This window comes from Eulemur rufifrons, chromosome 7, assembly GCF_041146395.1.
Source record: "Eulemur rufifrons isolate Redbay chromosome 7, OSU_ERuf_1, whole genome shotgun sequence".
NCBI classification, from domain to species: Eukaryota; Metazoa; Chordata; class Mammalia; order Primates; family Lemuridae; genus Eulemur; species Eulemur rufifrons.
This window is the reverse complement of record NC_090989.1, coordinates 75,760,159-75,782,401: the sequence shown is the minus strand read 5'-3', so window position 1 is coordinate 75,782,401 and position 22,243 is coordinate 75,760,159. Positions and strand designations below refer to the sequence as shown.

Genomic DNA, 22,243 nt, shown 5'->3' with positions numbered 1-22,243 from the left:
GATCTTAAGCAAGTTCCGGAACATCCCTGAGCCTCAATTACCTTTAAATAGAGATCATATGATATATCACAATGCGTGTGTGAGAACCAGGGGGATTTCTGTGACAGTGCTTTGTAAATGGTTGTATGCACATGTGGCCGATTCTGGTGCCTGGCAGGAGGTCTGGCACACTGTGATGGTGCCTTACTCTGTTGGCAGAGATGGCAGGATTTAGACCCAGATAACTCCTAGTTCAAGTCCTAGCTGTGCCGTGTAATAGAAGGTGCTCCCCTGGGGTGGTAACAGGCACTGTTTGGTTTCCTGGCTTACTCATTTTTAGACCTCTTATTAATGAGGGCACCACTGTTGAGCATAGTGTGCTCCATAAAGTGGGGTGAGTGCTACAGATGTTCAAAGGCATTTCCAGGCTATGCAGAGAGGAGGTTTGTCACCAGCCAATGGCTGTGCAGCGTCCTTTCTTCCACTGTGACCATCCTGTTCCCCCTTGGATTTTGTTTGTAGTATGTTTGCATCTTTTAGCCCGGTAGGGTTTGCTGCTCTGAAGTAATTGCTCATGCTATGACCTCACACATCAGGGCGGGAGGGCTCCCTGTGGTTCCTACAGGAAGCTCGTGTCAAGGGTGGAGCCAGGTTTTCCTTGTAAACCTGTGGGAACCTCTCATGGGCAGGTAAGCACGAGGGTCAGGACAGGCCAGGGACACTGACTTAAAGAAGTGTGCTTTGGCCTCCCTCCACGCGGTGTGCACGCTTTTCCTGTGTAGCCCTTGTCAGCGTTCCTTAGTTCCTCGGGCCATCACCCAGCAGTTCGGCTGCCACCTTGCAGGGGACGTCAGGAGGCAGAGCTGTGGACATATGTACTATAAGTTATTTCGCATTTTTAGGAGGACAGTTTTGCATGTCAAGGGATCCATGTCCTTGAAGTTAGCCTCAGTATCCTCATCTGTAGAAATGGCTGTAGCAACAGTACCTGCTTCCCAGGCAGAGTGACCATACTTTCTGGTTTACCCAGGACATCCCCATGTTATGCCTATGTCCCAATAGTATTAATAGTGTGCCCTTTTACCTTCAGAGGTATTCTGATTCAGATGATAAATTACACGGTCGCTCTACTTATAGGTGAGTATCAAGTGAGGCAGTGTAAGCAGTGTGCATAAGGCCAGCCCTAAGGTAAAGACTCAACAAACATCTGCTGTTCTTGTTAGGGCAGGTGCTAGGTGCTCAAGAATTGTCTGAATTGTCTGTTGAATGAACTGCCTTTATAAAAGTAAAGTTTAAGGACATTTGAAGGGGATGTCAAGATTGTAGGCACTTAGTGTTTATTGAGGTTGGTAAAAACGTGTTAACATATACCTACAATATAAGAAAGTGCCATGAGAGAGGTACAAATGAAAGACTCACGGACTGTGTGAGTCTGCTGGAGCTTGGACAGAAGCCTGTTGGAAGTGCTGGGCCCTGGGTTAAACATCGCATCTGCCCGCAGGGTGGGGAACCTGTGTCCTTAAGGTGAAATGTGGCCTTCTAGGTCCTTAAATGTGGCCTTTTGACTGAATCCAAATTTTACAGAACAAATCTTTATTAAAAAGGGTGCAGCAGAGAAAGAGGAAGCTTTTCTTGCTTCCTTTTGTGCTTAAAAACGAACAATCTTGAAATCAGGAGGCCACAGGTTCCCCGCCCCTGGCGGGCAGCCAAAATTACTCTGGCTAGTGATAGTTAAGAAATAAGATTGAGTCTCTGCGTGTGTACTTTAGCTGGGTTCCTGAATCTATTATTTTACATCCAGTGGCTCATCTTGATAGTGATCTCTAATTGTAGCCGTGGAAGCCCAATGCTGTACTAAATTCTGTGCCAAGAGGTCACCAGAGTCACCTGCACTTGTGCTTCCTAATGAATTTCCACTGAAGATGCTTCTTATTTAGTTCTCAGGAAGAAAACAACTTGGTTGGCACCTGGAGCTTTTGTCTTGTTTGGTATGAGAACCAACCATTTTCAGGAACTGCAGTACGGAGTTGCCACCCAGAGGGTGGGGCATGCCCTGACTCATGGGGAAGGCGACTCTGTAGTGATCGAGCAGGTACGTAACGCCTTTTCTTAGAATGAGGTGAAAGGTAGGTCAGTGTTCCAGTAGCCAGTCATTTCCGCCCTGAAGTCTCTCTTCTTGGCCATATGCTAGCAGCCTCACTTGGAGAATGTTAGGGTCCCAGTAGTGACAGCTGGACAAGACCCTAAATATACTTTTGTCCATCAGTATGACACATTTAAGTATTTATTCATGTGATACCCTGTGTCAGGTGCACCTGTGAATGAATCAGTGAAAGTGGTGTCTGGGTTTTGGGGATGGAAATATGAATGTAGTGTGATCCCTGCCTCCAAAAGGTCATATAAATATTCAAGTCAGTATGTGCAAGTATGTGCGAAAAATATCTGATGGCTTTGATTGGATGGTGACTAACTGTAGGCACCTGGAGAAACTTCCCAGATGAAGAGATTGCCATTTGACTGGGCATGGAAGGATGAGTGGGAATTGGTGGGCTAGGGGAGGAGAGGATGTTTAAGTGGGGGAATAACATGGAGGTGAGGAAGTAGTGGTGCCTTGGAAATTGGAGTTATGGGGGTGGACTGTGTAGTAGTGAGCTGTGGAGATAAGGGCAAGAGGTGGCTTGAGGCCTGGATTGAGAAAGACCTGTGTTGAGGAGTTGAGACTGCACTCTGAAAGGAACATCAAGTAGGGTGGTGAGGTGATTGGATCTGCGCTCTGGGAAAATAATTAGTTAAGGGGTGCCGGATGGATTGAAGGGGAGGGTTCTAGAGATAGCAAGAGGCACGACAATAGCCCAGGCAAAGGGCAAAACAAAACTGAATTAGGATTGAGGCCATGGATATGAGAGATGATTCACAGGCAGAAAAGTTGCCTAATCTTCTCATTTTACGTAAGAGGAAACCCAGGCCCTGAGAAGGTGACATATGCCAAGGCCACAGCCTTGGTCCCAGCATAACCCTGAGGTAATCTTGTCCTCTGCCCAGTGTCTTAGAAGGGTGAAGAATGAATGCATGGTTTTAGAGAGAACTGTCTGTGAAGGAAGATCTTCACTCTTTTTATCTTGTAAGGATTCCATGAAACCTCTTAATTCTGAATGAGGTGGGATTGGCTCTTTCTGGAGTTACCGAGTCATCATGGGTGATATTCAAGCATGGCTGACTGGAACGGCACAGTGAAAATCCAGGCATTGGTTGAAGGCTTAACTAGGTCTTTGAGGCCTGTCAATGCTGGCCTTTTTTCTTTTTTCCTTTTTTTTAATTCCTGGGAATAGATACTTATAACAGTCTTATCTGGGAGTCTCTTATCCATCTAGCTCCTGAGGATCATTTTAGCCAAATTAGAAAAAAGGCAGAGAGAGTTTGGGCTCTAAGCATGGTGAGCTGTAGTTCATTTAAGGTAGTGGTGGAATAACCATTCTGGTGCCAATAGATGATCACCCACTCACCAGGCAGATCTCTGTGGCCTAGGCCAGTTTGCATGACCCTAATCAAAATGGAATCTTTCTGCCTGTTGCCATTCTTATAGGGCTTTACAGTTAGCCACATGTTTTCCTACAAATTGCAGATAAATTGTCTCAATAGTCCTGCAGGTAGATATTATTATTGTCCAGGTATGACTGATCAGGAACTTGAGGCTGGGAGGGGTTAAATGACTTGCCCAGGACAGAAACTATTTGGATGTTGAACCAGGACTTGAGTTTTTCTCTTGGTGCAATACCCTATTCCTCCTGTTCCCTCCCTGTGCACCTTTCTGAGTCAGGCTCTGGCTTTTGTTCATATTCATATACCCAGCATCCACTGCAAATCCTGATATGTGACGAGAATTTAATAAATGTTTGCTGAATGAATACATGAATGAATTAATAATATAAATGAAGTAATAAAAGACAACTTGAGTTTTAAGAATAAAACCTAACTGAGCACCTCCTTGGCACTTGGACTTTCCCTTGCAGTGGTTACCATTTTGTCCCTTGTATTCTGTGGTTATCTCTCAGGGATATAGTAGAAACTGCCTGGGTGGTTTGGAGAGCCAGAAGGTTTGGATTCAAATCATGCTCTGCCACTTGTTAGCCATATAACCTTGTACTGGCTACTTAGCCTCTCTAAACCTCCAATTCCTCATCCATAAAAGAGGATGATGGTGTCTTTCACATTACATGATTATGGAAGGAATTCTATGGTCGGTGTAGTAAAGCCCTAAAGCCTGCCTTGTAGTGCCACTGAAAAATGTTATTAATAGTATCTCTGCTTTCTTTGTTGGATTTTCTGTCAACCCATCAGCTGGTAAGGCAGCCAAGGTCTATTCCCTTTTATTTCTGCACAGAGTATGACCCATAGTAGACATAAATGTTTATGGGCTGGCTAAATAAGTTTTAAGTTCTTTCAAAGGAGAATTAGAGGCACAAAAGTCCCAAATATTTCTATTACTGTTCATATCTGTTGCTATTCAGCCTCCAGAAAGACTGCTAATTTGCAGAGTTATTAGCAGTATGTGAATCTACTTGTTTCTCTGTATCTTCACCAGAATTTAATTTTATGACTTGTATTTATCTTTCCTAAATTAATAGCAAGAAATAATATTTCATTATTGCTTTAATTTGCATTTCCTTAAGTACTAAAAAAATTTTTCAAGTTGCAGTTTTGTGTTTGTGTTTCTCCTTGTATGAATTATCAAATAACAATATGTAAAAATGGTTTGGGCTGGAGAAGCTTGATATAAAAGGACTAAAAATGTTTAGTGTTTTGAGTTGTTTAAACTTTATTCATCCATTCATTCAGTCATGTCTACTGAGCACCTGCTATGTGTGAGACACTGTTCTGGGGTCTGCATATACTACAAAGAAAAAACAATGAATAAAGTCAGTGATCTCCACTTTAACCTCCTTACTTAATGTGTGTGGTAGCTGAGTCCCAGAAAAGTGAGGTTAATTACCTAGGGGTCACATGACTTGTTCAGTAGCAGAGCCAACCATTTATTTGAACAGTAACGATTTCAAATGTTTTGTATCTGTAGCCTTTTAAACCGTGGACACATCCTGGAATTTTCAGTGTTGTGATGTTAAACATCTCTAAACTGTATCTGCATTGAAAAAGCAAAGTCCTGACTTTCCATTTAGAAAATATGGCCACCTGGTTCTTTGGTTTTTTTTTTAATATAATTCCTTCCTAGACTTTTCTAGGGCTTAAATTTACATGCATTCTTAAATGAATAAACTTAATTTTAAAACAGGACCAGAAAACAAAAGAAGCCCAATCCAAGCAGTTTGGACAAATTGTGAACCTTTTTCAACATGTTTTTGGTAAATGAGAAGGTCTGATGACATATTTCCCTATCAAATAAAATAGACAATTTAGATTTAATAAGGCAGTTATCTTCAGGTAATAAAATTTCAACTAACTTGCCATAACTATCTTGTTTAAAGTCAATTAAGAGCCTCATATTCTTCACTTGCTGGGTAAAATTTAATAGAACTTCAGTTTAGCATTTATTGCTTATTTAATTCAAAATTAAGTTAATCACCACAGTTGGTAACAACCACTGAGTATTTAATTAACATTCAGCAAACTATCTTATTAAGTCTAAATTAGATACAGACAGGTCTTGTTTATAACCATTAGTTTGCAAACACCATTTCCCCCACCCCTCACCCCAAAGAGCCTTTGGTTTCCCATGGTTTTTCTTTTCTGATTTGTCATCTTCATTTTCTTCTGGTTGAGACCCAGCTCTGGCTAAGGAGGAAGCGACGAGACTGGAGTCCATCATGTTATGGAAGCTCTTGGCTTGGGGTATAGCTGAGAAACTTTTTCATTCCTTTCCATTCCATTCTATTCTATTCCACTTTTCAAGAGTTATTGAGCCCATTCTCTGTGTGAGACGTTCTTTTAAATACTGAGGAAGATAGAGAAGAGGTCATCTTGACATTTTTGGTTTTATTTTCTCATCTTAGAAATGAGATGATTGGGTTCATCCATGGAACACATGCTTACTTACTGGCCTGCGGTGTGTAAGGCACTTTGCTGGGTGGCAGAGGTACACGAGGATTCATACACGGCCCCTGCTCTTACGGAGGACACACTGTCCAGTGTGAGAGCTGCAAGGTGCTGCTGTAGGAGCAGGAGGGTCCCTTAGAATGCTGTGATTCTGTGAAACAGTGTTTCCCAAAGTGCGAAGGCTGTTCTATGAGGAAAGGTTCCTCCTGTAACCCAGCAAGTTTGGAAAGTCCAAGTTAAACAAAATTAAATGAGTATCTTTATCATGGGGTTTTCTGGATCATTAGTACACTAATGCACATGTGATCTCTCAGGATGTTTGTTTCTGAGTTATTTAATCATAGAACCCCTGTACCCCTCTCACTCTCTTTTTCCCCAGAGCATTTCTTGGGCTTAGCGATTCAATATGCTTTGGGGAAAGCTGCTGTGGGCCATGGATCCTGTCCACCAGCCTCTCACAGCCCAGGAGGGGCACCCAGACATTCACCCTGTAGTAGCTATGACACAGAGAAGAATTGTACTTGTCTGAAAGGTGTGCAGATAAAGTGGGCGATTTCAGACATAGGGACTTCTGGCTGGGGTGGAGGACATAAAATCAGGGCAGGCTTTTCTCCTTGAGGAGAGCTGGGCTTTGTGGGAGACAGACTTTGTATAAGCAGAGAGGCCTGGAGGGTTGCCAAAGAGTCACTGGGAACAGAACAACTATGAAATTCTGACATGACTGATTTGATGGAGACACTCTAACACAGTGACATAACTTAGACCAATTTCTGTTATAGCCTGAAATCTGGAGAGGTAAGAGGCAGCGGACTTTTTGATGCAGAACTCTCTGCTTTGGGCTTTGTTCCAGCTGAGCGACTGCAGAACTGATGGTTGATTCACTTCTGTAAGGCATTCTGACACTTTGTCTGGGGCAGAGCCTCTGCCTCGTGAATCGTGATCTCTTTTAAGAGCAAGTCTCCGCTCCTTCGTGGACAGCTTCTTCCAGCCAGTGCAGTTTCCATTTACCCTGTCATATACCACGTCCTCCACCTTTCCTTGCCCCCTAGCTTCCCTTATTCTGGTGAATCACCTGCGTCTTTGTTTTTCATTCTTGTTCTTCTGTATCATCCTTTTCATCTAAGGCAAGCTACCTTTTTAAATTCTTCCTGAAAAGACGTCTACTTCATTTAAAATAATGCTACCAGTTTTCTCTTCTCCAGTAGCAGCCAGCAGATGGAACGTGCTGGATGTGATGAAGGTTAATCTTCAAATCTGTCTCACCATATCATGGGACGTTCGACCTCGGACTGTGTTCTTTCAGAGCCTCTTGGCAATGCCTGCGTGTTCCATATCTGTATAGAAAGGAGCACAGGCAAAGGAATGGGATGATCTGGGTTTTATTTCTGATTTCATTTTGGGCCCTAGTTTTCCTGTGTCTGAGCCTCAGTGTATCCATCTTTGAATGTTGAAGTTAGGCTAGGTGTACTCTCAGGGCCCCTTCAGCTAGAAAACATTAAGTTTTAACATATGCTAAGCCAACATAAGCGGAAGTCAGCCTGGATTGTTTGATCAGGCATGTATTTTTGAGCATGACATTGTGAGAAGACAACTGCAGTGAGCATAGCTCATGCCCACACATAGTAGGCATTCCATGAATATTGGTTCTCCTACACCCTGACTGCTTCCAGATTCATTTTCTTTCTATTGACTGTTGCTTCTTAGTCACGTTTTCTTCTCTGCTGCCCAAGCTTATCTCTTTTTAGTCTATGCTTTCACTGCTGTAAGTTTTCTTTTCTCATTCCCCAACTGGATAGCTTCCTCTCTCCTCATCTTTCTCATTTCCAGCTCTGCCCATGGATGGTGTCCACTCCAGAACCTTCTAAAGACAAAAGGCTGCAGTGGAGGGGAAGATCGGGGGTGGTGGTTTTGGCCAGCTGCAAATCTTTCTAAGAGACTGTTCTTCAGAACTATTTCTTTATTGAATAAATATTGTTGTTCAATGAATGAGACCACGGAGTCCTCAAGGAGTCCATAGTGGAGGTGAGAAGCTTATGGAGGAGCCTTGTTTTTCACACGTGGTGGAAACCAGTCCATGAGGTAGATTATAAATTGGAGAGGAGGGGTTTTTGCTTTCTAGGACTGGGCAATGCACTGGTAGGTACTCGGCATGGATTCTTTAGTATCTAGGAAAACCAGTCACGTGGAAAGCTTAACCTTGTTTCGCAGACCTTGAAGAGGCAGCCTGCATGTTTCGTTTCACTCTCTACCCAAACTGACACTTCAGGGATGAAAATGTCAGCAGGCAGCCAACAAGTGGCCGACTAGAGCCACATGATGTGGCTGCTGGTGCAGATCTTCAAGAATGATGTGCCAGAGAGGGCAGAGCTGAGTTAGGACAAGCCTAAGGATGTCGTTCAGAAGTCGAGGCCATCGCTAATGTCAGCGAAGTTTGATTCTGCTCCAGTAGAGAGTGTCAGAAGTTAGGAACTTGCCTCGAGAGTTCTTTTGTTTCCTCTTCTTTGTATTAAATATACTACTCATCTTTCAGTCCTTGTGTATAGTCCTTTGGATACTCCTAGTTAGATAGGCCTCCTTGAAAATCCCAGAAATATTTTGAAAGCCTTGGTCTCAATATGCAGCACTTAAGAGCACGAGCTCTGGAGTGCCACTGCCAGGATTTGTACCCAGGCCCTGCCGGTTATGCCTCGGCTTGTTACTCAGTCTTTCCAGGCCCCTGTTGCCTCACCCATAAGAATGAGACAACCACGTGTCTCATTGTTGTGAGGATTAAATGAGTTAATATACATGAAGCCCTTAGCACGGAGCCTGGCACATGGTGAGTGTCCATTAAATACTAGTCACTGTTATGATGTGTCATCCTTATGAGGCGCAAATGGTGATTTGGAAAAGATAATAGAGATCATGTAGATGAGTGATTTTTTTTTTTTGTTATTGTTGTCTTTTTAAATGAAACTTTAATTTTGGAATAATTCTAGGTTTGTAGAAAGGTTGTAAAATTTTACGGAGAATTTCCACATTTCCCTCACTCAGTTGCCCTCATTTTTGACATCTTCCATTTTTATAGAACATTTGCCAAAATAAGAAACCGACACTGGTACATTCCTGTGAACTAAACTCCCAGCTATTTGGATTTCACCACTTTCCCATGAACTTCCTCTTTATGTTCCAGGATCCAGCCCAGGGTACTACATTGCATTTAGTTGCTGTATCTCCCTAGCTTAGAGTGGCTTTAAAACTTCCTTTTTTTTTTTTTAATATTCAGAGAAGGACTCTTTATAGAAAAGCCTGTTACAACCTGTGATGTCGAACAGTAAACTGGGGCGGCTGGGGTGACGTGGAGCGGGACAGGACCCACATTTCTGGCCCTCCTTGCTTTTGCTCCCTGAAGGGGCTCTGGCAAGGCATGGCTTAAACCTCACTACAGTCCAGTCTCCTTATTTTTGGGGGAGGGCACTGAGGTCCCCAAAAGTGAAGTGACAATGCCAGGGGAAGCTGGAAGCCCAGAGAAGGTCAAAAAAGAATCTTAGAGATGCCTTGATCCTGTCCCCGTTGTTGAAAGAACCAGTGAGCAACAATCAGGGACTCCACCAAATCTGGGTTTGAATCCAGATTCTTCCACTTTTCTTCTCAGTTTTTCTTATCTGTGAAGTGGGTTCAGTGGTCAGTGGAACCTCACAGGACTTAACCCTCACAAAGTACCTCAGTTGTACCTTGTGAAAGTTAAGTAAGACAAGATGCTCGCTTTTAGCACAGCTGGAACATAGTAGGTTTTCAATAAATGTTTGAAAAAAGAAGCTTTGAAAATTAGGAAACTTTGTCTTTGGAACTTACTTCAAGAAGACTGGGTAAGTTGATGCAAAACAAAGCACAGTCATTCCTAATGAAATCTGTGACACTCAGGAGTAGAACTAGTGTTTGAGTATCTGATAAAGAGGATATACTGTCTGTTTTTATTCTTGGAGGCTTTTATCATACAATACTACATTATGTTACAGTCTGACTTCCACACAAATTGGATCCCAAAACTTCTTACAGGAATTAAAAATATAAACTCGTGGGCAGTATGTGTTTTATAAATTACAGAAAACAGTAGTGTAAAGACACAGCATAGTGCGTGCAGTGAAGCCCGCGCAGGCTTTGATACCGGCGGAATGCGCGATGAGGCAGCTGGGAGGGATGAGCTGGGAGGCTGGATGAGGCGGCAGGTGCACAGTTCTTTCCTCAGTGCCAGGGGAGGTGGGGGAGGGACGTCTTGAGGAGGCTGGGAGAGGGAGCTGAGCCCCAGAGAAGTAAGCCCTGTGAATATGTTTCCTATCCTGCCACCTACGGGGCCAGCTGACTTTTGGAACCTCACCTCCATTGCTTTCCTTCACTCTCGCTTTGCCACAGCACTTTCTCAGTCTAGATTGCTCTTCTCTGCCATCATCACCTGTTTGAATCCCAATTGATCTTCAAGGTCCAGCATATTAATGCCGCCTCTTCCATGAAGCAAGCCTGGATTTCTGCCCATCCACCCTAAGCAGAAAATAACCACTTGATCTTATGATGATCTCCATTGGTCTTTTATCTGTACTGCTTGCAGGGGACTGAACACTTTTTACGTTCTGTTGTAGTTATCAACATGCCTGTCTTATTTTGGGCTTTTAACTTCTTCAGGACATTTACTCTTGCCTGGAATTTGGCAGATACATAGTAAGCATCCATTGAATGGGTATATGTATGGATGGGTGGATGGACAGGCTTGACATTACCTACACTAGACTCAAACTGGGTTTCTTTAAAGTAGAATTTTAACTTGGTTATCTCTGTGTCTTCCAATACTTGCACTGAGAAGGTGCCCATTCATTCGTTCATTCTACAATAGCGTTTCAGGTGCTATTTCGTGGTTGCAGCGGTGGACAGTCCATTTGCTGATAGTCTGCACACAGAAAGCTGTACTTTTTGGGATGTGTTTTTATACTTGTAAGGTTAATCTGGAATTTTTTTTTCTTTCGATATATAAGGGCCAAGCAAGAAATGGTTTGCTTCATTTACAAGTGTTTCTCGTGTACAAAGCAAAGGCTGTCTCATTTCTTTAGCTGCTTTTGTACTAACAAGAGATCACTGGCTTAGAAAGGCCCCAATTTGTCAGATTATATGGCAGTTCCTTACTCACTTGCCTCAGGGATAAACCCCCTTCCCAGTTTTTTTAAAAGGATAGTACCAGGACGCTACAATGCTCATGGCTGGGCTGCCTCATTCATGTTTCTACTTAAAAAAAAAAAAAATACAGTGACAGAATGCATACCACTGAGACGGTAAATGGAAAAAGAGGTGCAGTGGAGTATACTGTCTGTTTCTTGGGGCCTTTTGTATTAATCGCAGGAGGAGGTGTCAGACATGACCAGATGAGAGAGCCAGCTGACTTAAGTTCATGCCAGATCAAAATCAGGGTGGCAAAATTGGGAGGAGTCTGATGATGCTGAATTGAGGAAGCATAAGGTTCTCAGAATGATGGAGCTGGGAGCATCACAGGGATATCTAGTCTAGTGGTTCTGAAACTTGAAGGGGCATTGGAATCATTCTGGAGGGTTTGCTGGGCTCCTTCCAGGAGATTCTGAGGCTGTAGGTCAGGTGGAGCCCATGAATTTGCATTTCTAAGAAGCTCACAGATGCTGCCAATAGTTCAACTGCTGGGATTTCTTTCTTTCTTTACTTTTTTATTTTTTAAGGATAGGGAAATGAGACCTGGAGATAGGTGGAGAGGACTTGCTTAGGGCCACACAGCCAGTCAGGTCAGCCGGAGTCAAAACCAGGCACTCTGACTTGTGGACTGATCCACATTGCCACCAGAGATTGTCCTGGAATAATATTATTTTTAGTTCTACTGCAGAGCAATAACTGGGTTTTTCCCAGCTTTGCTTGATCTGGTTACAAACTTATTTTTCAGAGATTTCCATTTGGCTCTCTTCAGCTAATTTTTTTAATTTAGTTAACCCACATTTATTGACCACTGCTGTGTGCTCAGAATTGCATTTAGACTAGAGGTGGCATAGCGCTGTGGTAGTCTAAAAGCATGGACCTCAACTAGCGAGAACTTGAGTAATCACTTACATTTTTTTTTTATCTGAACACAAAAGACAATCACACTTCCTGGGGCTGAAGGAAGGCACCTCAGTGCACATGCCTCCTATAATCATTACTAAAGAGAATAAGATGTGGTTCCCGCCTCTCATGCACTAAAGGCTCCTTGAGCAATGTGATGGAGAGAGCCAGCTGGGATTTAGTGGAACAAATTCAAGGCTTGGAATTACGAGAGCTGGGCTCAAGACCTAGTTTTGCCATGTCTTAGCTATATGGTCTTGGACAAGTCACCTGCCCTCTCTGAACTGTGATTTGAGGTGGGTAGACTTAGCTGAGGCAATAGGAGGAGAGCATTAGTGAGAAAGGGGAGGGATGGAAATTGGGAAGAGGTGGAATTCTGCTTAGCAGGTGCCAAGTTTTGGGCTGCTGGGTAATTAATCTGACTGAGGAGAAGGCCCAGTAGAAAGAGCTGAGCAGCCCAAGGCTGGGTATCTGAAGGGGCAGCAGGTCTGGGAGTGGTCCAGTGATGGTTAAGTGGGTGGGCCAGCCCAGAGAGGGACTGGGAGGGAAGGCTTGTTAAAGTGAGGTGGATACCAGCCTTGGAGCAGGGCTGGGGAATCTGGCCAGGGTGATGATATCTGTTTTGGACTGGGGCTGAGGCACATTAGTGGTTCTGGTCCCTAGACCAGCACAGGAGGGTGGCAGACAGTATTGTGATTTGAATCCAGGATTGACCTTGGCACCGTGACTTCTGGGTTTACTTAGCAGCAGAGAGATAGGATTAGAAAGGTGCTGGATATGATTGCTATAGTCTTTCATGATTGGTTTAGGAGCAGGGAGAGGCCTGGCTAGAAGTTGGGGGTCCCAGGGAAAATGAAGATAAGGTTTCATGAACTTCAGTGATGATGGTGAGTATCCTGATGTTATTTTGTCTGGATTAAGAATTAGAGTACTTGTCTTTGGGATGGCATGTCATGTTATGAAATACCAGAGAAATGCACAGTGTTCACATTACAGGGAAGCACCAAAGAGCTGGGGCGGAATGAGGGATGGAGAGATGGAGCTGCCTAGAGGACTCTGGGAGGTCATCCTGGGGGAGGACTCTGACGGCTGCTGCGTGAGGTGAGACAAGGATGCTGGGGGGATGTGACTGTGCACAGGTGTGTCATGTGTAAGAGCCCTGGCCCATGCAGTGCTTGCTCTTTTCCTTTCCTGTTCATAGAGCTTCTGGCAGGGGTGGACCTGGGTGCTCCAATGAAGCTGACGCTGCGGCACCCGCGGTTTCCAAGTGAGAAGAGTGAGGCTCTCAGATAGGGTATCAGGGCTCTAATGGTGCTCTAGGAGTTTCCACGCTCTCTGTCACTTTATAGCCAGTCAGTGCTGGGTGAGTCCTCAGGGATTCAGCTCATTTTGCAGACGGGGAGAGTGAGGCAGCTGGAAGTCTGTCCCCAGTGAAGGGCACCACACTCCCACAGGGAGCTGCCTCTCCCACCCCTGTCCTCACGCTTTCCCTCTGGCAGTCCCCATTCCCTCCTCATGTGAGCCCCTGTTAGGCTGATGGCCCATGTTTCTCCATTTATATCTTTTTTTCTGTTGCCCAGGGACTGCCCTAAGCACCATGCTGGTTGCTGGCTACTATTTGCTTTTTTAAGACCTTGGAATCTCCCTTTCTTCAGATCATAATGCCATACCCTCTCATTCTCCCAATGTTTGTCTTCTGCCCACTGCATCAAACTGCTCTTCCTTGTTTGGAATTAAACCCATAATAATCATTCATCTCTATGGTTCTCTTTTCTTTCTGTCATACTGTTGGTTAGTCAAAGTGAGAACCTATCCAGATGTTCTGCTTTTTGCAAAAGGAAAGTCATAGCCAACTGTGGAGCAGTGAAGGACACTTGTTGGCTCCTTATTTACTGTCTGCCATTCCAGGGACTAGGGACATAGAAGTGAACAAAGTTTCATTTGGGCCGTCTAGGTCTCTAGGAGGTTGTGGTCTACACAGGAAATAGACATGCAAACCAAGTTGGGGCGGCGGGTGTATTATCTTAATACAGGTGTCTATGTATAGAGTGTGGAGGAAGTTTCCTAGCAGCAGGGTGGTGAGAGAGTCCACCAGCATTGCAGATTGGTGGCTCTGTGGACATGCAGACACATCAGGCCAGAGAGTGAGATTTGGAAGGTTAATGTTAATGTAGGGCCTACCTAGCCACAATCCTCCTCATTCTTTATTAGTCTTAAAAGCCTGCTGCCCTCCAAGGCTTTTGAATTTGCCACCCCGTGAAGACCATGCATTGAATCTTCCACAGTGGCCTTCCCTGTTGCCTCCTGTCTCCATAGTGGAGCTTCCCTGACTGGCTCATCTGCATACCTCTGAGCGGCAGCCTCTGTCACTGCTCTGCGGCCTCCCCCCAGGCTGCTGCGTCCAGCTTTCCAGTTGGTTTCCTGCTGTGGCCCCATTGCCACCTGAGAGCTGAGAGGGCTGCCTAACACCGTCCCCTTGGTTCCCTGTGACTCCAGCGTGCCACATCTTGGGACACACTTGTTTGCCTAGTTTATTCTCTGCACTTGTGTTCCCTCTCTTGCTCTCATATTTCCATTTAAAGCCCTCTGGAGAGGTCTGCCCCCTGCCAGCAGCATTCCTGCTAGTTTACTAGAACCCTGTGTCTTATGCTGCCAGGAATGCGGCTCGGAGTGGGCTTCAGCACAGCCTCTCTGCAGCCTCTCCTCTTTGCCAGGATTGTGCCGTCTGGCTGTGAGAAGTGACCCTCCTGGCCCTGTCTCACCTCAGAGTCAGTGACACCACCAGTTAGTTTTCAGCATCTCCCCACGCCCCCTGAGTGAGCTTTCCTTCGTCTCCCTCCTCTTCCTCTCAGCCTCATCTGCCTTGGGTCCATTTGACAATGACACCTTGTTGTCCTTTGCTTGGCATCTCTACTTGCAAGCAACATAGAGGGTTGTTGGTTGGGTCTACTTTTAGGAGGAAGTCAGAATTGCCTGTTGGTGATGCTTGGACAGTGAGAATGTGTTGATTTGATTTACCAATTACTTTTATTTCCAGACACAAATATATGCACAGCCTGGTTAGAAGAAAATTAAGGAGAACCATTTTGCGAGTGGAAATGAGCGGAAGACACTTAGCTGTCCGCTCTCTTCCCGCTTTGCCCTCCCCGACTCTGCTGTCATTCAGGGCATCTGGGAAAGCACGTCTCTCTTGGCTTCCCAGACGGCCTCCTGCCTGCCCACTCAGCGTCTCCTGTGGCCTGTGGGCAGTGTCCTTCGCGGTGCACACCTGGGCCTTGCCTTCGTTTCCCGGATTTTCTCTGCTGTTCCCTGCCAGTCGTGCCCTGCGCTTTCACTACCCCGGGTGTGTGACTGTCATGCAGTGTGTGTCTCAGCACAGGCGTCCCTGCTGGCCCAAGGGCCCTCCCTCTTCCTTTCCATCTGGAGAACGCCTGTGTATTCCTCAACGTACAGCACAGGTATCTCCTCCTTTCTGAACCTTCTCTTATTCCCTCAGGAATAATTAAAAGCAAAAACAAACGCGAATTTTATTATTTGTGGTATTTTTCTGTTACGAGTAGTATATACCTATAATAAAAAATTTCAAAAATACAGAACCATATAAAGAAGAAAATGAGAATCAATCCTAAGTCCACTGTTCAGACACATTGTTCTTAATATTCTTTCTTTAGTAGTTCCTTTGAATATTTTTTTGTGCATTTGCATTTTGCTCACTTGAAATCTTACTGTATATGCAGTTTTATATTTTGCCATTTTATCAAACAGTAGAACATAAGCAGCTTCTCATGGCATTAGGAATTCTTCATATATATAATTTTTAATGCCTGCATATTATTTCATCTCAAGAATATAACGTAATTCTAATTTTTCATCATTGTAAATAGCACTGTGATGAACATCCTTTTTACACAATTCTTTATCTGCACCTGTGATTATTTTCGAAGATAGATTATTAGGGTGTGAAATTGCTTGCATAAAGGACAAGAACTTTTCTCACCCTTAATTTTAAAAATAACGTGGTCACTGGAGAAAGTTAGGAACATATGAGAAAGCACAAAGAAGAAAATAGAAATCACCTGTAGCCACTTGCAAGGACCAATGTGAAATTTAATGTATAATTGTATCTGTGTATCCTCTCTATCTTTCTACCCCAGCAGTTGTTAAACATTTTCCATAAAGGACCAGATGGTAAATACTGTAGGCTTTGCAGGCCACACATGGTCTCTGTCACCACTGCTACTATTTCTTATTCTTTTTCTGCTTCTTTTCCTTCCTCTCCCCAACCCCCCTTCCTCCTTTTCCTCTTCCTCCTCCTCCTCCTCCTCTTTATTTGCCAAGATTCTTTTAACAGTATATTATTCCTGGCTAGTAGGTTGTACAAATACAATTTTCCAACCTGATCTTAGCCTCAAAAGTGGGGCGATCCTATACATACTATTTTGTAATTCGTAATTGTTCTCTTCCGCAACTTAACTACATCATTGTTCTTCAAGGTTTTCTGTTTTATGCTGCCCAACTATAATTAATGGCTTCCTCCTGGGATGCCCACGGCACATTGGCCATGTCTCTGATACAGAATTTAAAGCACTTTTTATTGTGAGTAATTGCTGAGATGTCTCTTTTTCATGTCTTACTCATCTCTGTTTTTCCAGCCTCAGCACATTTCCTGAGTGGTACTAAGTAGATGCTCAGCAAATTCGTGTGGCAAGATTGCCTTAGGCTGCAGGTTTACCCCTGGTGTTCAGAATGCCTGTGTTCAGAACCCTGCTACTCTGGTGTGTTTCTTGGGCCAGCAGCATCAGTCTCACTTAGGACTTGTTGAAAATGCAGAATCGCAGCCCCTACCCAGAATCTGCATCTTAGCACATTCCTAAAGTGATTTGTATGCGTGAAAGTTGGAGAAGCATCACTGTAGAGGTCACTTCTGCTTTATTTGTTGTATATGTGTTTACAGGCATCCCGATTTCATTCTTTCCATTGATAGGAACCTCCTGTGAATGGACTGTGGGTAGTCACTAATTCAGGACTCAGCCTGGTAGACCAACAGTTTGTTTCACGTGTGGCACCAGCTGCCATCTTGCCTAGTGAAACCTGTGTGGCTGCTGTTGCTTTTGGCTGGGGATGGATGGGATAGTGGAAGGAGCACGCATTTAATTAGCACCTGCTGTGTGCAAGGCCCTGTGCCAAGCTCTTTACATATGTTCTTCCAAGGGTGAGGCTTGATGATCTTGGCTGAAGAGGATGTAGGGAGCTTTCACTCCAGTGATTCTTAACCAGCTAAAGAATTTAAAAAATATTACATGCCCAGCCCCCAAACTGTTCCTGAGTAAGAATCTCTGAGAAGTAAGCCTGGGTCATAAGTACTTAGAAAAAAATTCCCTCTGTTTCTGGGGCATAGCTGGTTAAAGAACCAATGGTCTAGGCCAGTGTCCTATTGTACAGATGAGGAAAGTGAGACCCAAAGAGGTCAGTGAGCCTCCCAGGGTCACTTAGATTTTCATAGCACAGCCAGGACTAGATCTTGTGCCGTCTGCCTGACGAGACACTTCGTAGCCCCTGAGCTGCTTACCGGCCTGCGGTGTTGGGCTGGGAGTGGGGCTAGGTGAAGAGATGGACCCCTTTGGAACTCTGAGCCTGACATACCGCGGTGCTGCGAGTGACTTGGCAGCCAGGGGCGCAGAATGTGGACACTGAGTCATGGTGCTCTCCTTCCTGGTGCCTGTTTTTGGGGCTGTGATTGGAGAGTCTTGAGCAATGTTGGCAGCTCCAAGTGGACTGGTGTCCTCCTTCCCCTTTGCAGAGTCGTGGACAGCACCCTTAAAGGCAGGAGCAGAAGAAGCTATTTTTTCACGGTCCAGACCTCAGTATCAGGAATTTTAATGGGAACCCCATCAACCTCTTGCTTCTGGTTGTGCCCAGCCAGCAGCAAACAGAATGGGACATTGGCTGAAGCTTTGCAAAGACATCCCATGGAAGGCTTACAGATGTCATATAGAAGCCAAGGGTGTGATTGGCACTCTTATTACGTGGAAAACCGGAATGGAAAACAGGAATAGAACTAATTACCGTGATAGCTGCCATTTATCGAGTGCTCACTGTGCCGGGCACTCTGCCTGCATCATTTCCTGTAATCCTGTACCAGTGGTGAGGGAGGGGGCTGGGGAGGTTTGCTGATTTTCTCCAAGTGGCAAGCTGAGATGTGGACCCAGTTCTGCTTGATTTCAAAGTCCATGACCTTAACTACCATGCTACACTGCTTTTCCAGCTGGTTCTGTGCTCATCGCCTCTCACCTGCTACTCTTTGGGATTTAACCAAAAAGCCCACGGAGATGGCTTGAACTCAGTATGGAAGGACACATGGTAAGAGATATAAAAAAAAAAAAAATGGAGTGGACAGCATCAAGTGGTGGAAGATTTCTGGTCCTTGGAGGTATTCAGGTAGAGACTGTGGAACCTCTCTGTGGGAGATTGTCAGGTGGGAGATTTGACTAGCCATTACAATTCCCCTGGGATTCCAGCTCATCAGGGATTCCAAGATGTTGTCAATCTAATTGGATGATCCAGTCATAGAACAATAAAATGTACGTTGGGTAAAAATGTATAGATGGGGCATTGGTGAGGTGCTGAAGTATTTGATTCTGCACTGCCTACCTTCAGCCCTGAGAGCCGTGCTGCTGTGGTTTCTGAGTGCCTGTCATGTGCCATGCACTGTTTGGCTCTGGGGTTGCCCCAGATGCCAGAACTTTCCCACAAGGGAGGGAGAACATGCTCTCATTGAAAGATAAACTAGGCCAGGCACAGTGGCTCATACCTGTAATCCTAGCACTCTGGGTGGCAGAGGATTGCTTGACATCAGGTGTTCGAGACCAGCCTGAGGAAGAGCAAGACCCCATCTCTGCTATAAACAGGAAATCAGCCAGGCGTCATGGTGTGCGTCTGTAGTCCTAGCTACTCGGGAGGCTGAGGCAGGAGGATCGCTTGAGCCCAGGAGTTTGAGGTTGCTGTGAGCTAGGATGATGCCACTGCATTCTAGCCTGGGCAGCAGAGTGAGACCCTGTCAAAAAAAAAAAAAAATATAAACTATATGGTGCCAGAGGGTGTGGAAACTGGGTATGTGTGTGCCTTGGGAGCTTACAAGAGGGATGAATTCAACAAGCAGGGATTTTTTTTTTTTTTTTTGTTACTATTGGACTTGAACTGGGCTTTGAAGGCTGTATGGCTCTCCTTTAGGTTGTAGGAGGGTGGCCTTGAGTTACTACATTGAGCCTTGTGGTGGGAAAAGTAGATCCGTGCCCAGAGTGAGTAGCCTTGAATGATAAGGAGTTGAAGAGTGAGCCTCTGGGTTTCCTCCTAAAGCCAGTAGGGCTCTGTTAGACCATGTTTGCAGGGTGGTACCTTCTCTAATTCAATAAACATTTGTGATGAAGCCACTGTGGCTGGAGTGAGCAGAGCCGACCTCTGAGGGTGAGTAGGAGTTAGCCTGAAGAGAAGTTGGGCGGGGCTGACCAGGAAGGGGGACATGCGTAGGTAAAGGTGAATGCAGTGTCATTCCTCAGGTTTTGAAAGGCTCTAAGTGCTGAGATGGTGACAGCTAAGCTGTTGGACATTATGAGAGAGTTATTAAACACAAGCACAGGTGCAGTGCGAAATTTTTGCACAGAGAAATGTTTGTACATGGTTCCTGGACTATCTTCTTAGCTCTGTTTGCAGAGATGCTTCCTTCCCACCCCTTCCGATGGTAGAGGGAGAAAGGGCTTGGGTCCTAGAGCAAAAGAGGCCTGGGTTTGAATTCATGCTTGGTGACTTTACTGCTCTGTGACTTTTAGAAAGTTGTTTTTCCTCCCTGAGTTGCGGACTGTTCATCTGTAAAAGGGGTGGGGGAAAGTATTCTTACCCTGTAGGGCACGGGTGGCAGGAGTCTGTGCTGGCACGAGGAAGGCACCCGGAAAATGTGAGGCACGAACATTAATCCTCTTTATCCATCCTTATTCCATCCTCAGTGGATAACTCTCTCTTTTTTTTTTTTTAATATGCTCCACAGTTTGCTGACTTTGTGCCTTTGCTCATGTAATTTCCACCTTCCAGAAAGCCACCTTTTCTTCACCGGTTCATATCATTTCCATTCGTTCAAGTGAAGCCTCTGCATGGTTTCTGGGACGCTATCCCCTGGGATCGCAGTGGGCAGTGGCCTCCCTTCTGTCCTTCCCTCATGACGTGGCCCATTTTTTACCTAGCGCTGTATCTTAGTTCTGTTTACACCCGCCTGGCCTGTCAGCTCCCTGCGGTCAGGGTTCGGGTCCGATTCATCTCTACAGCACCGAGCACCATGCCTGGCACATAGTGGGTGCCCAGTAAATGGGTCTTAAGTGACTGAGGAAAAAAAGTGGTATTCCCCTGGCTTTAGAAATCTGAGAGAAGAAAAGGTGGTTTAGAGATGGAGTGCGAGGCCTGTGGGTTCCTATTTCCGCATTCAGGGTGCAGGTTGGGATTGCCCGGAGCCACAGTTCCTTGAGACTTACCACCTCAGGCCTAAATCTGCCTCCTTTAATTACCTCCTTTCCAGGGAACAGGAGTCCTTGTTGTCTGCCCAGAAGCTGCTAAATATAGCTCCAAGCCCCGGGCCTTGGTGTGCTTCTGGGCCACAGCACTGCACAGTCTCAGCTGTCTGTTGATTTTGGGGTTTCCTCAGGGATTCTTTACATTTTCAAGTTTTCATAAGGGATTGCTTTTTATTTTAAAGCCAGCAAAGAGACTTGAAGGGCACAGAGTGTTCAAAATTTTATACAAGGGTGTTAGGAGAGAGTTAAAGAGGTGGGGACAAAAGGGAAAAAGGGAAGTTCTGAAAAGAGGGTTAGGTGTCTTTAAAGGAGACCTCCTTATGTGTTTAGTGATCTCTGAAAGAGTAACATTTTGTAACAGTTTTCCCCCAAAAGCCCCTTCACATTTGACTTTTGTGACCCCTCCGGGTCATGCTATTTGCAGTTATTCCTTTTTAGCTTGAAATAATGTTTTCTCATTATGTTTTTAGTTTAAAAAAATGCTACAATACCTGTTCATAGTAATAAAATAATGCAGACATGTTTATAATAAAACAAGAATTTCTTACTCCATTGCTTCCTATCCCAATTCCATTCCCAAGAATCAACCACTTGTGACCATTTTTCATTTTTAATTCTAGTGGTTACTATCATATCTCTAAATAAAAGGCTCCTATAAGAGACAATCACTAGCTTATTTATTTCCTGTTGGTATTTCCCAGTCTCCTTCCCAATTTTCTTTTTAAATTTTTAATTAGTTAATTAAGTTTTAGAGACAGGGTCTTGCTCTGTTGCACAGGCTGGAGTGCAGTGGCCCAGTCATAGCTCATTATAACCTCACAGTCCTGGGGTCAAGCAATCCTCCTGTTTCAGCCTCCCAAGTAGCTAGGACTGCAGGTACATGCCACCATGCCTGGCTAGTTTTTCTTTTTTCTTTTTTGTAGAGATGGGGTCTTACTATGTTCCCCCATAACATAGAGTTGAGGCTGTTCTCAAACTCTTGGCCTCAAGCAATCCTCCCATCTTGGCCTCCCTATATGCTGGGATTATAGACATCAGCCACGGCATCTGGCCTCCTTCCCAATTTTTGGCAGTTATGTCACTACTTTTATTCTTTTTGTTAGTTTTCTGTGTAAGTTTTTATAGTATGCATAAACCTCAACTTCTTGCAATATCAACTCCTGACAGTTTCACTTCACCCACCATTTTGTAAGATGAAGATGTTAGAGTTTCCCTCCACCTTTCTGCTCCACATTTACCCTCCAACTTGTCAGTCATGTTTTAGGTCACCTTTTGAGTCTCCAGGACTTATAATGCATAAGTGTACACGTGCATATGCATGTACTTTTGTATCATAACTATAACTAAGTCTTCTGTACTCCGTGGTTTGATTGTAAAAGTTGAAAAAATAATAACATTTACATTACGATTTCTAGGTAAATATTGCTCAATACAGGGCTAAGTCATGCACTGTGGTTTCATTTCCTTTTCTGGGGTTCTGAGGTCACCACCTTTAAGCCTCTCACAAGAGACTGAACTTTCCCTAAGTGTCAAAAATCTTTCTAATTTTTTTCCAGTTCAGAATCATCCCA

At 44.6% G+C, this 22,243-nt stretch overlaps 1 protein-coding gene across 1 annotated transcript in view; it reads left to right on the top strand.

Moving 5' to 3' along the window:
- Positions 1-2,039: 2,039 nt before the first annotated feature.
- Positions 2,040-22,243, top strand: part of LPP (LIM domain containing preferred translocation partner in lipoma) — a 645,020-nt gene continuing 624,816 nt past the window's right edge. Inside the window, exon 1 of the mRNA XM_069472792.1 lies at positions 2,040-2,071. The gene's annotated coding sequence lies outside the window, so the exon portion shown is untranslated. The remainder of the gene's footprint in view (positions 2,072-22,243) is intronic.